The following is an 18,258-nucleotide window of genomic DNA, read 5'->3' on the forward strand; positions in this document are numbered from 1 at the left end:
CTGTGAAGTTTGAATCACTAGTCGCCCTCGAGTCTGATTCAACATTAGGCCTGTTCAATCTGATAGATCAATGTTATGACTAATTAGGACTCGCTGCAAAAACCTAGTTACATATTGTTTTTTATTAGTTTTTGAAGAAACCTAGTTACATACTTATGTTCACATTACGCTTCAATGTCTTGCGCAATTGCACATTATCATTGCACCTGTAATGCAATTTTGACATAATCATTGCACCTGTAATGTAATTTTCCTGTGTTATGGAAAATGAAGCTCACTTCCTAAAGCAAAAAAAAATTAGCTTCTTGCATTGAAAATTTGAAATGCAAATAACAAGGAGACACCTTTCAGCTTAGCATCTCTTTAGTATTTTGCAATTCGATACAATGATTATCTACTTCAAACACAATGAAATACTACGTACAGTCAATTCCATGAACAAACTGTATGTACTTTTTCGTTGTGTTTGCAATGTTATTTGAGACTTTAGATTGAATTTTGTCTACATCATTGTCATTTTATGACTCTTTATCATAAAGGTAAAATTGTGACCATATAACGAATGAGGCCATGCCCAACTGCCGAAGAATATACTCAATTGAGTGGTGCTACTTATCCTGGGCAAATCCCAATAAAAATTATCTTAATTTGCTTTTAGGATTGAGGGGTGTGATTATCAGAAATGCCATAAACACAAAACTTGAAAGAAAGAGTATTATTATTGAATGTTTGATGATGTACAATATGACGAATGATATAATTTATACTAAGTTGTAGTAAATCTAATATAGGTAATTGTTGAAGGATCTTTTATCCTTTTGGTAACATTGATTAGGTTGATTGATATTTTCATTAATTAGGAAACTTTGACTTAGTTGATTGACATCTCCCTAATTCGCTCCTCAAATTAAAAGACGTAATTGTGCTTCCTATTTAAGTATTATCGCGCATCATCAAAGAGTCTTACCTCACTAGGGCAGTTGACAAACTCATAATGGTGTTGGCAAAATCAGAATGACTTAAAAGATTAATATTGTCCGTACTATCAATACTCAATCTTTTTCCTTAACCTTTGCATTTTTGTCTCTATTGTTTTATTTAACATGATGATAGCCTTGATATTCGATTTTCTTCCTTTTTCCTTTGCTTGATTGTCGACCTCTTGCCCCGTGGCTTTGATAATAATCTTGACCCAACACTATTGACCATTTGACCTACTCTAGTCTCTAATAATCCAACTTGTGTAATACCCTAGAAATTTCTTTCCTTTAAAATACTTGTTTTACTCTTTTAAAAATACAAAATAGGAAATTCTAAAACATTACTGCCACCGTGAAAACGACTTAGGCAATTTTCAAAGACACATAGTGGAAGACTCTCTTTAAAACCATTCAAAACAAGTCAACTTAAAAAAAGTCAAACCAAATGAAAGTAAAGTAAACCAAAGTCAAACAAAGTCAACCTACAACTTGGAACCATTGTAAGCCCTTAATAAAACCGAGATAAAACATTTGAAAACCTTTGCATTAGTTTCACAAGCAAAATATATAATAATTAAATCAACAAACCACATCATATTCTTATGAAAACTAAATATGATTCGCTCTTCACTCATGCCCATCATGAATATGCTTCCACACCTGAAAAGCTCCTCTTTACTTTGTCCCCGCTACTCACCATTAGAAATGGGTCATCGTAGGGCCAAGATAAAGGCAATGCCAAACAAACATACAACACACAATTAGCAATGCCGAGTACATAAGCGTAAACAGTACAACTTACCTTGTTGCACCTGTTTTCAAGCACGCAACACAACCAAAAAATAAATTGACCACTAAATTGTTTATTTAATTTGATTACGCATCAAACGGGTTTCCCACCAAAAATCCCTGCCCCAAATAAAGTGAGGTAAACTACGCCAGGAGCTAACCGGGTAGGCAAATGCCACATGAAGTGACTGGACGTCCTGCGCATAATAAATAATAAAAAGGAAAATACAGCATTCTGTACTCCCAATAGAAGTCATGGGTAAATATAAAACTCCATAACTCCCCCCATATGTTCATAACACCGTAGCTCACCGCAGTGCTAGCAAACTCGTTAGAGGAGTTCCATATATTGTGATCTTGAGGGTCACTAAGAACAAGACCCTCATTTGCAGTTATCTTTACTGACGATCCTGCAGGAACACAAGTTCCATTATTTGCATGCCAAACAATTGTATTGGGAATCTTGGCATGCCAAATAGAAAGCAAGAAGAGATTGTGGTGGTTAAGGGGATTTAGAAAAGCCAAAAGCAAAATCACCTGAAGGTGAAAGCCATGGAGTGCCAGTGATGGTCGCTTGTAGAGTTTGGCCGACTGATATGTTACCATTAGTTTTGGCAGTGGTGAATAATGGTTGTAGGATTATTAGTGATAACAAGGGGGGGGGGGGGGAGCACAAGAAAGAGAGCAGGCCATTGCTTAGGAAATTAAATGGCACGACTGCTGATTCTTTCAGACTTGGGATAGGATTATAGGAATGTAATATTAAGGGTATTTTTTTGTTTGTGAACCAGAGAAATATTTTTTTTGGTTCTTATAGGCAACATACATGGAATGATCACTTTTGGTTCATGTAGCCGACCCCACTTATGGGACTAAGGCTTTGATTGATTGATAGGGAACATACCATTTCAACAAGGGTTGAAGATTCAAGTATTGTATGACCATTTGAACATTATCTGAGTCGACCCATTCAATTGATTGGACATTGTAGTGATGGACTAAACTTTTAAGGGTCTTGAGATTTTTGAATTTTGATACTGTTATTAGAACCATTACACTTGATTTCAAAGACTTCTCTAATTTGCACGTAAATATGACTGACAACTTAAAGGAAATTATTGCACTCTTTTAAATCTGTTCCACCCTGGCTTCTGAAATAGTGTACCTTGAAATCAAGATTACATTGTAAAAGATGAATATTTGTTTCTCCAAATAGATTACTTGCTTGTGAATTACATTCAATTTCCAAGTAGGGAAATCAGATCTTCATTGTATCTGCTTATGTTTTCAATTATGTAGGGAAAATCATCTCTCCTAAAGTTTCAATGTGATGCTGCCCCTGATCTTAATGATTTTTTTTACTGAATCTGTTGGGAATGTTGTCTCTCTGGTTCATACTCCTAATGAGTGTGAAATTTGGGATGTTGTGTCTAGGATGAGATCCTTTAAGGCCCCCGGGCCTGATGGATACCATCCTTGTTTTTATAAAAAAAAAATGGAGCACTATAAAATCTACCTGATTTTATTTGTTCAAAAAAATTTTGTTGAGAGAGAGATTCCTCCTGTCATAAATAAAACTCACATTGCAATCATTCCAAAAAAGATGATCCCTCTTGTATCTCCCAATTTCGCCCAATTAGTCTTTGCAATACCATATATAAAATTGTGGCGAAAATCTTGGCTAATAGGTTAAGGGTTTTTCTGCCTAGTAGAATTTCCCCAAACCAAAATAGCTTTCTTCCAGGTAGGGGTACGAAGACAAATGTCATTATTGTCAATGAAATTCTTCATTCCATGAGGAATAGGAAAGGTAGAAAGGGGTGGTTTATTCTTAAATTAGACCTTGAAAAAGCCTATGACAAATTAGAATGGCATTTTATTCGTGATTCCCTTACAAATTTTAGTCTTGATCCCCACTCCATCAAGCTTGTTGTTGTGCGACAGCGGAAGCAAAGGTCGAAAACAAACAAGAAAACAATAAAGAAATTCAATGCAAACAATAAGAACAACACCAAGAATTTACGTGGTTCACTATCGATGTGATAGCTACGTCCACGGGCACCGAGATCGAATGATTTCACTATAAACTGCAAAGATTACAAAGATGATTCTTGTATTTCTCAAGAACGGCTCTCACTCTCTCTCTCTTAACCCTTATACTAATATTAGGGAGGTTTTATATTAATTCCTAAAATAAAAGATACTTGGGCAAAAAGATAACATAAAAGATAACTTTAAATCGTAAAATCCGCGTCTCCGCATTTTTCCTTCTCCGCCCGGTCAGACCGGGCAAGGTCTGCCCGATCGGGCGCGAGAAGAAAACTCCATACGAATGCTTCAACGTATCCAACCCCCACCGCCCGGTCAGACCGGGCAAGGTCTGCCCGATCGGGCGAAGGCTCGCCCGGTCGGGCGAAGGCTCGCCCGGTCGGGCGCGAGAGCAGCTTCTTCAACGAATTTGCCAGGCACCTCTTCTTCTTCCGCCCGGTCAGACCGGGCAATGTCCGCCCGATCGGGCGGACAAAGCTACGAAGTACGAGTCACCTAATATACTTATCAACAATCTCCACCTTGACGAGAACTCGTAGTCAGCAAACGACCCCATCAAGACATAGTGAAAAAAACATCTCAAGCCAAACCCGATGCAAGACTCATGCATAAGCCATACATCCCGATAAGTCTTCAACCAAGACCCATCACATACTCGTCTCCAAGTATAACAACTCATAATGCTCCACCTGCATCACAAGCCCCGGGCAAGCTCCACCTTAAGGCCAACACACCTACACCAGGAGCTCCCCAACTTCGCCCCTCAGGGCCTACTACATCACGTAGTAATCAATATTTAGCAAGTCTAAGCAATGTTTAAACTTGCTAAACGGAACAGGCTTAGTGAAGAAATCAGCCGGGTTGTCAGCAGTCCCAATCTTCTTCACCTTAATCCTCTTGTCAGTACGCAAGAAATGATACCTGACATCAATGTGCTTCGTCCGATCATGGTGTACTTGATCTTTAGCTAAGCAAATCGCACTTAGACTATCACAATACACTGTAGCAAAATCCTGTGCAATACCCAGTTCACCTACTAGGCCTTTGAGCCAAATAGACTCCTTAGCTGCAGAAGTTAGAGCCATATACTCAGCTTCAGTAGTTGACAACGTAACTGATGACTGCAATGTAGACTTCCAACTAACCACAGAACCACCCAAAGTGAACACATAACCAGTCACAGACCTCCTGGTATCCACATCAGCTGCATAATCAGAATCACTGTACCCAGTGACCAAGCATTCCCTACCATTCCCGTACACAAGACCAATATCAGTTGTCCCTCTCAGGTAGCGAAAAATCCTTTTCACCCCTTGCCAGTGTTCCCTCCCAGGTCGAGCCATAAACCTGCTTACAACACTAACAGCATGCGCAATATCCGGCCTAGTACAGACCATAGCATACATCAAACAACCAACCGCGTTTGCATATGGAACTCTAGACATATAAGACAACTCCTCCTCTGATTGAGGTGACATAGACAAAGACAACTTACAACTAACAGTAGTTGGCGTACTTATAGGCTTCGATTTTTCCATCCCAAAACGAGACAAAATCTTTTCAATGTAGCTTTTCTGAGTCAAGAAAAGCTTACCTCTAGCCCGATCCCTGTAGATCTCCATACCCAAAATCTTCCTAGCTGCACCCAAGTCTTTCATGTCAAACTCCGAGTTAAGCATCTCCTTTAATCTAGCAATATCAGATTTATTCTTTGTGGCAACCAACATGTCATCAACATATAACAAAAGATAAATCATGGAACCATTATCCAGCTTACTATGATACACACAGCAATCATATGAATTCCTGTCAAAACCTTGTGAAACCATAAAAGAATCAAACCTTTTGTACCACTGTCGGGGGGATTGCTTAAGTCCATACAATGACTTTAGCAATCTGCAGGCATAGTGTTCCTTTCCAGGAACTTCGAATCCTTCGGGCTGCTTCATCAGAATCTCCTCCTCCAAATCGCCATGAAGGAAAGCCGTTTTAACATCCAACTGCTCCAGCTCAAGATCAAAATGTGCTACAATTGACAATAACACACGGATAGAAGTATGTCGAACCACAGGTGAGAATATCTCAACAAAGTCAACCCCTTCTACCTGACTGAACCCCTTAGCAACTAGCCTAGCCTTAAAACGTATTTGCTCAGTTTCCGACAACCCTTCTTTCTTCTTGTAAATCCATTTACAACCCACAAGCTTCCTCCCTTCCGGTACCTTTACCAGTTCCCACACTCTGTTCTTGTAAAGAGACTGCATCTCTTCACCCATTGCGGCAAGCCATTGCGCAGACTCACTACAACTAATTGCTTGTTTATATGTGGCAGGTTCAAATGACTCTACATCATCAGCTACACTCAATGCATAACCTGTCATCGCATCAACACAGCAATTTCTTCCCTCCATCTCTTCAATCAATCTAACAGGCTTCTTGATAACTCGTTTAGGCATCTCAAGAATGGTGTCAGGTTGACTAGATGACCCCTGATTAGATTGCTCCACCTCATCCCCAGAGTTAGAATGAGTAGGAGTAATCTCAGGTTCAGGAGTACCCGGCACTGGAACATCAGCATCATCATCAATATATTGTACCCGAGGTAAATCAGCAATGGTAGACTGATGTACCTCAAGTACCCCATCTGTCTGTAATAAATTGTCTCCTTCCCTTCTCAAATCTGAAATCTCTGCATTTTTAATTGAATACATGGTGTTTTCATCGAAAGTAACATCCCTACTAAGAATGACCCGACCCTCCGAAGGTGAAAAAATTCTAAACCCCTTCACACCATCCCCGTACCCAACAAAACACCCCTTCTTGGCTCGTGGATCCAGCTTACCCTCAATAACATGATAATAAGCAACACAACCAAAAATCTTCAAATTCGAAAAATTAGGCAACTTACCACTCCAGATCTCAAACGGAATTTTGGAATCAATTCCAGAATGAGGACCCCTATTAATGACATAACAAGCTGTTAACACAGCTTCACTCCAGTACCTCCTCCCAAGCCCTGCATTAGAGAGCATGCATCGAACTCTCTCTAGCAGTGTCTGATTAACCCGTTCTGCTACACCGTTCTGCTGTGGTGTCTTCCTGACAGTATGATGCCGACCTATACCCTCATCTGCACAGAACTGATTAAACTCGTCTTTGCAAAACTCTAGCCCATTGTCCGTTCGTAGCTTCTTGATCTTCCTTCCTTGTCGATTTTCCACCAAAGCTTTCCATTGCTTGAAAACTTTGAAGGCCTCATCCTTTGACTTAAGCAACCTAAGCCATGTGTATCGGGACTTGTCGTCAACAAATGACACAAAATAGTGGTAACCTCCCATACCTTCAACTCTAGATGGACCCCAGCAATCTGAATGGATGTAATCGAGCACTGCATCAGTAATGTGAGCACCCTTGCTGAACTTTGACCTGTGTTTCTTACCAAACACACAATGCTCACAAAATTCAAGGTTGGCAACCTTGACCCCGGATAGAAGACCCCTCTTGGACAATAGCTGCATCCCCTTCTCCCCCATATGACCAAGCCTCATGTGCCAAATCTTAGTCATCTCCTGGTGAGATACAGATGCGCAAACCGCAGAACTAGGCAGTGTAACACCCTCAAAAACATAGAGGGTGTTCCTTTTGATACCCTTAAGTACCAACTCAGAACCTCTGAAAATACACAACTCCCCATCTGAAAACACACCATTGTACCCCAATTCATCCAGGGTACCCAATGAAATCAGATTCTTTCCTAAAGCAGGAACATGCCGTACATTAGTCAAAGTTAACCTCCGCCCATCAACAGTCCTCAACCTCATGGAACCAATACCTGTGACCTTACATGGAGCATTGTTACCGACTATAACCATACCCCCATTGCGAGGTTCATATGTATCAAACCAATCTCGACGTGGACACATATGGAACGAACACCCCGAATCTAGAACCCAGTTATCAGATAAATCATCAGACCTAGCAGAACTGACTAATGCTAAATCTTCCTCTGAATTATAGCTCTCATTCGGTTTCTCTTCAACTACAGCAGCCTGGGACTTGTTTTTCCTCACCGGACAATTATTCCTAAAGTGACCCGGTTCTTTACAGTAATAACATGTTTTAGTAGTAGTTTTACTAGATCCATCCTTGCCGTTTCCAGCACCCGACCCAGCATTGTTCCCCTTGTTAAACCCCTTATTCTTTTTAGACTTTCCGGACTTAACAAATAACCCACTACCATTATCCCCATTATCACTCGTAGCTTTCATTCTGAGTTCCCTAGTATGAAGTGCTGCCTTCACTTCTTCTAAGGTTATAGAATCCTTACCAACAACAAAAGACTCTACAAAATTCTCAAAGCTAGACGGTAGAGATACAAGTAAAATCAACGCAGCATCCTCATCATCAATTTTAACATCTAAATTACGTAAATCAAGCAAAATAGAGTTAAGTTTTTCTAGGTGTTCCCGTAAGGAAGTACCTGACTGCATCCGGAGGCTAAACAACCGCTGTTTCAGTAATAATTTGTTGGTCAACGACTTAGTCATATACAATGACTCCAGCTTCAGCCACAATCCAGCCGCCGTTTCCTGATCAGCAACCTCCGTGATGATTTGATCATCAAGACTAAGTAATATGGTAGAGTGTGCCTTCTCTTCCATAACTTCTAACTGCGAGTCAGTCGGTCCGTCTCCTGACTCCGAAGTAGTACTCTTTGGAGCCAACGGACGCCATATCTGCTGTTGTTTTAACAGAGCCTTCATCTTAATTTGCCATAGCCCGAAACTATTTTTCCCGGTAAACTTCTCAATTCTTATTGTTGAATCTCCTGCCATTGTTATCTTCAAGAAACTCTCCAAGGATTGAACCTGAGCTCTTGATACCAATTGTTGTGCGACAGCGGAAGCAAAGGTCGAAAACAAACAAGAAAACAATAAAGAAATTCAATGCAAACAATAAGAACAACACCAAGAATTTACGTGGTTCACTATCGATGTGATAGCTACGTCCACGGGCACCGAGATCGAATGATTTCACTATAAACTGCAAAGATTACAAAGATGATTCTTGTATTTCTCAAGAACGGCTCTCACTCTCTCTCTCTTAACCCTTATACTAATATTAGGGAGGTTTTATATTAATTCCTAAAATAAAAGATACTTGGGCAAAAAGATAACATAAAAGATAACTTTAAATCGTAAAATCCGCGTCTCCGCATTTTTCCTTCTCCGCCCGGTCAGACCGGGCAAGGTCTGCCCGATCGGGCGCGAGAAGAAAACTCCATACGAATGCTTCAACGTATCCAACCCCCACCGCCCGGTCAGACCGGGCAAGGTCTGCCCGATCGGGCGAAGGCTCGCCCGGTCGGGCGCGAGAGCAGCTTCTTCAACGAATTTGCCAGGCACCTCTTCTTCTTCCGCCCGGTCAGACCGGGCAATGTCCGCCCGATCGGGCGGACAAAGCTACGAAGTACGAGTCACCTAATATACTTATCAACACTTGTTTTGAGTTGTATTTCTTCTGTGTCTTCTTCTGTGCTTGTTAATGGCATTCCTACTGATAGTTTTCCCCATCTAGGGGAATTCGCCAAGGCGACCCCATGTCACAATACCTTTTTATCATTGCTATGGAAATACTTTCCAATTTGATCCATGAAGCTGTTGATAAAAAGGTATGGACTCCTTTCTGTATGGGGAATAAGACCACTCCGATCTCCCACTTGCTTTTTGCCGATATATTGCTTTTTGGGGAAACCTCAATTGAAAATATCATGGTGCTAAAGGAAGTGCTAGATCAATTTTGTGATATTTCTGGCAGTCTATAAGTAATGCTAAGAATAAGGTCTTCTTCTCAAAAAACACTTCTCTTGCTCATAGAAAATTATTCTCTGATTCTATCAACATCAAAGAAACCGAAGATCTGAGTCCTTATTTAGGATTTCCAATCTCTAGCACCAGCCCTTCCAAAGCAAAAGTGGAGTTCATATCTCAAAAAATCCTCTCAAAGCTAGCCACCTGGAAAGTCTAAGTTTCTATCTAGGGCTGAACTCTGCCTTGTGAATACTGTCCTCAACACTCTTCCTAACTACTATATGCAGTGTTTACTCATTCCTGAACACACTCTCAAATCCTTCAACAAAAAAATCAGCAACTTTCTTTGGGGAAAAGGGGACTCTAGTAGAGGGATTCATCTTGAGGGGTGGGAAAAAATTGCTAGACCTAAAGAGGAAGGAGGTTTGGGTATTAGGTGTGCTAGTACTTTTAATAGGGCTTACATGTTAAAGCTTTGGTGGAAGAACCTAGCCAGTCGTCTGATACATTAAGTGATCAAGAGTATAGGACATGGCAAACCAAGGTCATATTTTGTTGGTCGAATAGTAGAATAAAAGGAAAGACAATGATTTATGCTTGTCTCTTATCTACTTGTTGTCTATCAATAGGTTTTCATGCCATAAATTTTTTCTTGACTTTTATAATAAGATAACTAACAATTAAGGGTCATGGACACCTTAGCTACATACTGAAAGCATAGTTTGAAGTGTGATAGCATTAATTTGTAATATATCTGAAGCCTGGCTACTTTCGTTACACATGTCTAATAACTTTATTACAGTTTGATTTTTATCATCTCTTTGATAATGTTGTACAAATGGAGCAAATCTTGAAGTTTTCATGATTTATATATTCAAGCATTTTCACTCTTACAATTTCTATATATTTGTTGATTGAATGCTTTGCATTTAATTACAAGTTGATATTGTATGAAACATTGCATATTTAGGACGTTGATTTGGGGCAATGACCGGGAAGAGAATGTCTAATGAGTCAATGTGTTCTCACATATCTTATGTTTAAAATTATTGTTTAAACCTTTTTTTTCCTCTGATTTTGTTGTGTTTTATTTTTGATTTTGGAAGCAAAGGCTAATTGTTTCGTCGTGACAAGGATCAAACTCATTGTGACTTTTTCACCTTTAATATTGCACAGAATCACAGCTGTAAACTTAGTAGATTATGAGATAAAAACTAATGGAGTATTTACAATCTTCATCTTATAGTTTCATGATACTACTAAGAAAGCAAATAATTTCTTTTCCTTGCTTGTTTGCGCCGTTTTGTATTTTCAAAAGTTCCACAGTTAATAAGTAAGAGCTGTTGTACTTTGAGGAACAAAATTCAGCAACTTGTAACCCTTTTGTTGCTAATTCATTTAAACATTGTAGCTCTTTCAATCCCTAAGTCTCTTTTAAAGTTTTAGCTGCTTTAAAGATTAAAATGGAATCATTTAATTTGACTCGAAAATTACTTATATTTTCTCCTCTTACTATTTTTGTTTATTTTAGCTCATAATTCTATAAGGTACGACTCCGTTGGTAGATGGTGATTTGCAATGTCTGAAGCTAGCCTTTCTTGTTCAATAAGAAAGCTAGGAAACCTGTGGTTCCATCCCCTTGTCAATTCAAAATCAGAAAAAATGAAGGATGCAACAATTGCAGTTGAATTGTTGAAGCAATACATTTGTTAATGAGGTTATTGGAGCTAAAAGTGTGTGAAAGGTATGTAGTTCTGTCCTAATTCTTGCCATCTGTTATTCTGTTCATCTTATATGGAAAAGAAATCTTTTCTATTTCTCAATGAAAATAACTATAAACGTGTTGTTTGAAGAGTGTGTGTCTGTGTGTGTGCAAGGAGACCTGCAACAGTGGCTTTTTCCAAATATGTTATTCCATTTAGTGCTTTTGATAATATTGCTTAGGCATGAGCTTCTAGTGGTACAAATAACAAGCACATGTGCAGCAGATCAAAGATGAAAATTACTAAAAATGAGCTATTAAAAAAACCCCTCTTCTCAACTCTTGGAATACTGTACTTCCTAATCAAAGGCAAAACAATTTGGAGCGTAGCTGATCTTTACATTCTTTTTTTTTTACAGAAATGTACACAAGTGGCCCCCACACCTGTCTTTCTTAAGATAAAAGCATTTGGTGGGGGGGGGGGGGGGAAGGAAGGATCAAACCCCTGACCTCTGGGCCCAGCCAAGGGGGGGAGTGCTATCCACTGAGATAATTCATTTGTGCCAGATGCAAATTAGTTGCGCTTTTTCCTTTGGAAGCATGATAATTTCCACAAAGCATCTGCTTCATTTGTGTCCCTAATGCCTTGTTGTATGCATGAACCTTAATCATTTATACGAGAACTAGACACTAAATTGATAAAACCAAGCATCAACACTTACCATACATGACCATGATCTTATTGCTTATAAATAACACTAGAAACAATTAATATACTAATTCTTTTGTTTATATTAGAAGCTAGTGGTACTGTGGTACATGGTAAGAACTAGTAATGTATAATTAAGTGATAATGAAGAAAACATATGTTTAAGGCTTAAGCTCAATGACCCAAAAGGCTCATAGTTAACAGGTAATTGAAAATTAGGTTGGACATGGGGGGCTAGCCACTTCAGTGGTGCCCTCAAGCATCTGCACAACCCTTTTCATTGTAGGTCGAAGGCTTGGATTATATTGGATACACCAAAGAGCAACCATTACAAACCTCTCTAGTTGTGGCTTGTCTATGAGTGCTTCGTTGTCATCATTAAGAAGAGAGTCTAAATTGCTAGATTGGTAGCATTCAAATGCCAATCTGTCAAAATTGCTCCTCGCTCATCAAAGAACTCCATGCATACACTTTTCTGACAACATATGATCTCTAATAATAGAATCCCATAGCTATAAACATCTACCTTTACAGTGATTGGCTTATTTCTGAACCATTCAGGGGAAACATATCCTTTTGTTCCTCTAATTATTGTATTTGTTTGTGTTTGATTTAGATCCAAAAGCTTTGCCAACCCAAAATCTGAAATACAGGCATTCTGAGTTTCATCAAGTAGTATGTTATGAGGCTTTATATCACAATGGATGATTTGTCTGCCGCACTCCTCATGCAAATACAAGAGACCCTGTGTAATCCCTTGAGCAATTTTAACCCTCACAGTCCATCTTGGCCTCAAACCACCAAAAAGACAATCTGCCAGTGTCCCATTGCTCATATATTCATATACTAGTAAGCGCTGACCACCTTCCTTGCAAAATCCTATGAATCGAACTAGATTCTTGTGATGAGTCTGTCCAATTACATTCACCTCAGTATCAAACTCTTTATCCGCATCCCTAGATATTCGATCTAACTTTATAACAACACCATAAAGAGGGACACCTTGTGCGCTTATATATCCCTTGTAGACAACATCAAAAGCCCCATGTCCAATTTCTCGTGTGAATCGATATGTAACCTGTTCTAGTTCCTTGTAACTAAAACAATGGATGCTAGTGAACTCACTAAAGTAATCTTCTGAGGTTGAGCATGACATCTGAAGCCATTTTTTCTATGCTAGATCAAAATTCCTAAGACAATAGTAGTTAAGAGGATAAAATTCACACTTACAGAACTATCCAATAGGGCTAAGGGTGCAGCTTTCTTATCAAATAGGTTGGATGTTTTAGCTTTTGCAACCTTAATATAAGTTGTCCCTCTCACACGGGATCCCGTGATTCCGTTTGAGAGTGGTATCCTCTTTTTCCGACATCTGGAAAAATGTTCATTATAATGAGCAGCCGCACAAAAACAATCGTTTAGACAAGAGCGTTTACAATTCTCTTCAGTGATAGGTATTTGACATGCATAATCAGCATGTGGAAAATTGGTGTTGTTATGCTTTATCAACGTATAGTCATCTTGGACATCACCTTGGCCATCTACAGGACAAACACCTAGCTTAAAATTTGGCACACAGCTGTCATATGTATAATTGGGATCTAGCAGAGAATAACCTTCTGGACAGCTACATATTGGCCTTAGATTATAACCAAGGCTAGCTGCAAATGCTATTAAACCCATAAATTCCACTGTCTGTGCCATTTGGACTGCTAGTATTGCATGTGTCGTCTGGTACCAAAATGTCGACCAACCATCATCAGCAGAACTTTTTGGGACAGTATAAAATGATAAGACCCCATCATATTCCAAAGTTGCTCTATGATAATATTTTGTTGCTTGGAGTCTTTTGATGGCTGGTATGAGATCATATGTTGAGCCATCTTTCACTAATAAGTACATATACCCCGACTCATTAAAGATCAAACCCTGACTTGCCTTATTTGGGTCATCTTGAGTTATGTTACCACTAACATTATAGAAAGGATCATAGGCATGGCCAGTATATAGGTCCCTGGTGTTGAAAAACACTCCATCAAGGATTAGACTTAACTGTAACCTCCCCTAACCAAAACTAGTCTTTGACCGCCTTGAGGTAATCGTTCCATTTATTTTCAAAAGCTGGCCAGGTAGCAAGGTGTATGTGGGAAGATCAAAGCTCTACCAAACAGGATCATTGTTGTTGCTTATTTTGAGAACGAAATGTCCAGTATCATTCATGACACCGTAGCCCACCCCAGTGCTAGCCAACTCATTAGAGGAGTTCCATATATTGTGAGCTTGAGGGTCACTAAGAAGACCCTCATTTGCAGTAATCTTTACTGTTGATTCCTTAGGCACATGAGTACCATTATTTGCTTACCAAACAATAGTATCGGAAATCTTAGCATACCAAATGGAAAGCAAGAAGAGGTTGCTGTAGTCAGGAAGTTTGAAAAAGCCAAAAGCAAAATCACCCGAAGGTGAAAGCCATGGAGAGCCATTGATGGTGATAGGAAGTGATTGGCCTACTGATATATTACCACTATTTTGGGTTGCTGTAAATAATGATTGTAGGAGTATTAATAGTAAGATGGGGCGAGTGTTAGAACAAAGCCAGACCATTGCTTAGATGAATAAAAGGGAGCAATTCCTTATTCTTTCACACTTGGGATATGACTCTAGTAAGTTGGGTGTTTCTTGCTTTGTGAACTAGAGAAATAGTTTGTTGCTCTTATAAGAAATAATTGATCCAAATTCCCAACAAAGACTATAGTGTCAAGTGTCAAGTGTGAAGTGTCAAGTATAGTTAGATCCTAAACGTACACCATTCTAACTTTATCTTGAATAAACTAAGTCAATTAATAGGACATTAAACTAGTACCATTAGTCCATTATCATGACACTCAATCAATTTGAATGACAAATTTACCTTGCACATAGTTGGAAAACAACTTGAATGAAATCACTTTGTGAATTAGACAATAAAATGAATTCCCAATGGGGATAGCAAATTTGTTTTGTGTAAGTTTTGTATGGAATAATAGATAGTAAGTATTCATTAACTTTATTGAAAGACATTCAACTATAGATTAACTTTTATTATTTTATATGTAACATTAATAAACTAATTTCATGGTAACTTTTGTTTTGAATTTATTCTCATTGTACTTAAAGAGGTGATTTACATAGACACATATTATGAGTTCTAAAGAGAGTAATATGATCATTTTTACACATTTAAAGTAATTTAATGAGAAAAATACAGAGTAAGCAATATTTATTTGATATAAGACCTTCAAAGTAACTTTTAATAGTTTTGAGAAAACTTGTTATATCTTTTGGGTAACTTTTAATCTGCTTTTTTAAATACTTTAATGTGAGTTAGTCTTTTTCAAAACTTACACTTTCCGATTACACTTGTCAAGTTATATTGTCAAGTTATTGTGAATTTGTGATGATGTACAATTTATGCTTTTCCTATTTCTATGTGTAAACTTTGTTATGGTTCAGTCCAATAAGTAATTGATTCTTGAATTCATTAGGTATGCACTTTTCTTAATTGATCATTTATGAACTTGACTGAGTCTTCAACAATTGATGGTTTGTGGAAGAAGAGATATTACAGGTGATTGAAGTGACTTAGCCTACTGTTGTTGGCAATCTTCTAAACCACATGAATAAACTACATTGTGATATGAAGATGAAATATCTACGATAATCGTCTGTCAACACTTGCACACCACAGGACATGGCTGACTGATGATTGGTGCTTGTTTTGTATTCTTCTTGCTATCAACTGATTGTTCTTCACAATTTCACATATGAATTAATTTTTTTGACTCTTCCGATAAGATGATTGAATGATAGAAGTTAAGGATCATGGACAGTGGGGATTTTTAACTACATACTGAAAGCATATATAGTTTGAGGTATATTCACTACACTTGTAAAATAGCTTGAATGCAAGTTGTATCTGTTTTCTTAATGGTCATAGATTGTAAAACGATGGACTAGGCTTGTTTTAGTTTCTAGGGCTAATACTTTGAAAGTTTCTTTGACCAACTTATATTCATTCACCGTTGATGTCACTCTAGTATCCTTGTATATCCTTGTTTCCTCGTTTGCATACATGATATACTTTAAAAATGATACACGTAACCCCTAGGATTTCATATAAGGAATTTAAAATGAAGATATTAAATTAAATCAAACATTTATTATATTATTTATTTATTTTTTTAGAAAAGGTAAACAAAATTTTATAAATTCTAAAAATATCATGATAGGCTTGGCCAACTTCTTGGAAGGGTTCTAAGCGTCACCAAAATCATCTATAGCAAACTTGAAAATAAAATAGGTAAAAGCTAATTACAGCCTTCCAATAATATCTTTGAGCTGAAAGTGAGGAATAGCTGAATTGATTAGAGATTTTGGATCGATTTTCATCTTGGCCCTAGTGGCTCATTTGAACCAAAAAAATAATAAGGAAAATTTGTCAAAAAAAACCTTTTAAATGCCTCATTTTGTAAGAAAAAACCTTTTAAAAGGATCTTTCTTAAAAAAAACCACCACGATCACTTTTTTTGTTAGATGAAACCTCTCCCCTCTATTCCGTCATTGACTCAAGGTTTCAGCCGTTGACTTCTTATTTTCTCTACTTGCAGCCTACTGTTGGGTAATTTTCCCTCTAGGACAAATCTTCCCAAATTAATTAAAAGAAAAATTAGGGCAAACCTCCATAAATCAAATCAATAGAAAGGTAAACTAGGGTTTTTAATCCCTTTCTTCCACAATTCTAGTACTCACTCCACCATTGTAGTACTTACTCCACCCTTCTTCTCTCTAACAGTTTGTGGGCTTGGTTTAAGCAGCATAGTACAAATTCACCAATGTCGAATTTTTCTGTTGAAACCTAACTAATTTTATGCAATTTATGCAATTGAGTACGAAATTGAAGATCTCACCTTGGTTTGTTCTTAACTGTGTAGTTAGGAAACCTTGTTTTGCGACCAAACGACCCATTTCTTCCTCCTTTAGCCGTTGACAGCAGCAAATAAGTGAGTTTGTCAATTGTGGTAAAAAAAGCCCCAATTTTCATACTATTTGCATTAATAATTTGATGAATTAACCTTAGTTTATTATTAGAATATTAATGGCGTGAGCAAAGGAGAGAGAGAGAGAAACCCAAAGTGATGTTATTGAAGTGCTGAGCATTCATGGAGGGAGAGAAGAAAGGAGAGAGAGAATACAGGGCATTAACTTTGGAGGAAAAATAAGAGGGGAAAAGTAAGGAGGGAGTGCAAATATAAAAAAAAACTTGGGTGTAAGTAGAGAAAATAAGGAGTCAACGCCTGAATCTTTGAGTCAATGCCAGAAAAGAGGGGAGAGGTTTCATCGAACAAAAAAAGTGATCGTGGTGGTTTTTTTTAACAAGGATCCTTTTAAAAGGTTTTTTCTTGCAAAATGAGGCATTTAAAAGTTTTTTTTTGACAGATTTTCCAAATAATAATAATATCTTTGAGCGAATCCGATTTTGTTTAATTTATTTGTTTTCTTTGGCATTACATACAATATTCTATGGTAAATGCCCTTGATCGTCTTCTTCATGGCCTCCTCAGGGGAATAATGAATAATGCAACTCTCCAAAACAACTTTATTTCACTGAATCCATATTGTGTACACATAACACAATTCCTATATAACAACTTAATAACACCCTTTTCCAATATAAAAAAAAATAAAATAAAAAAAATAAAAAAAAAAACTTATTAACACCCTTTTAAACAACATTTATTATATTTAAATCTTTTGCATGCATACCTAAATTAATTTTATTTTTTTATTTTTTAAAAAAAAAAAAAAAAAAAAAACTAGTTTTTTGTCCACAAGTACCAATTTTTCTTTTGTTGCTTTATGTTCACCTTATTTTTATTTATTTTTAGAAAATTTTTTTTTTGATAATTTCATATAATTAAATATAAGGTTCTTTAGCTTACAAAATAAGCTAAGTTGAGAAAAGATTCGATAAGTTCAAATAAGTTGAGAAAAGTTTAGATGAGTAAAAATAAAATTGAAAAGAGCACACTCAAACTCTTTTTGAACAAGGGGAAGGTTAATTCTTTGATTGCAAGTCATACAACATCTGTAATAGAAATGAGTAACAACCAAATACATATCAAAATGGATCAAATTAAATTTTACTTTGACAAAACTTAGATCGCTACCAAAGATATCTGA

The 18,258-nt window shown here is 37.5% G+C and overlaps 1 pseudogene; it reads right to left on the reverse strand.

The window, feature by feature from the left end:
* Positions 1 to 12,236: 12,236 nt before the first annotated feature.
* On the reverse strand, positions 12,237 to 14,643 carry LOC110735829 (annotated as a pseudogene).
* Between the last annotated feature and the right edge of the window lie 3,615 nt (positions 14,644 to 18,258).

The sequence above is a fragment of the Chenopodium quinoa genome, unplaced genomic scaffold (assembly GCF_001683475.1).
Source record: "Chenopodium quinoa cultivar QQ74 unplaced genomic scaffold, ASM168347v1, whole genome shotgun sequence".
NCBI classification, from domain to species: domain Eukaryota; kingdom Viridiplantae; phylum Streptophyta; class Magnoliopsida; order Caryophyllales; family Amaranthaceae; genus Chenopodium; species Chenopodium quinoa.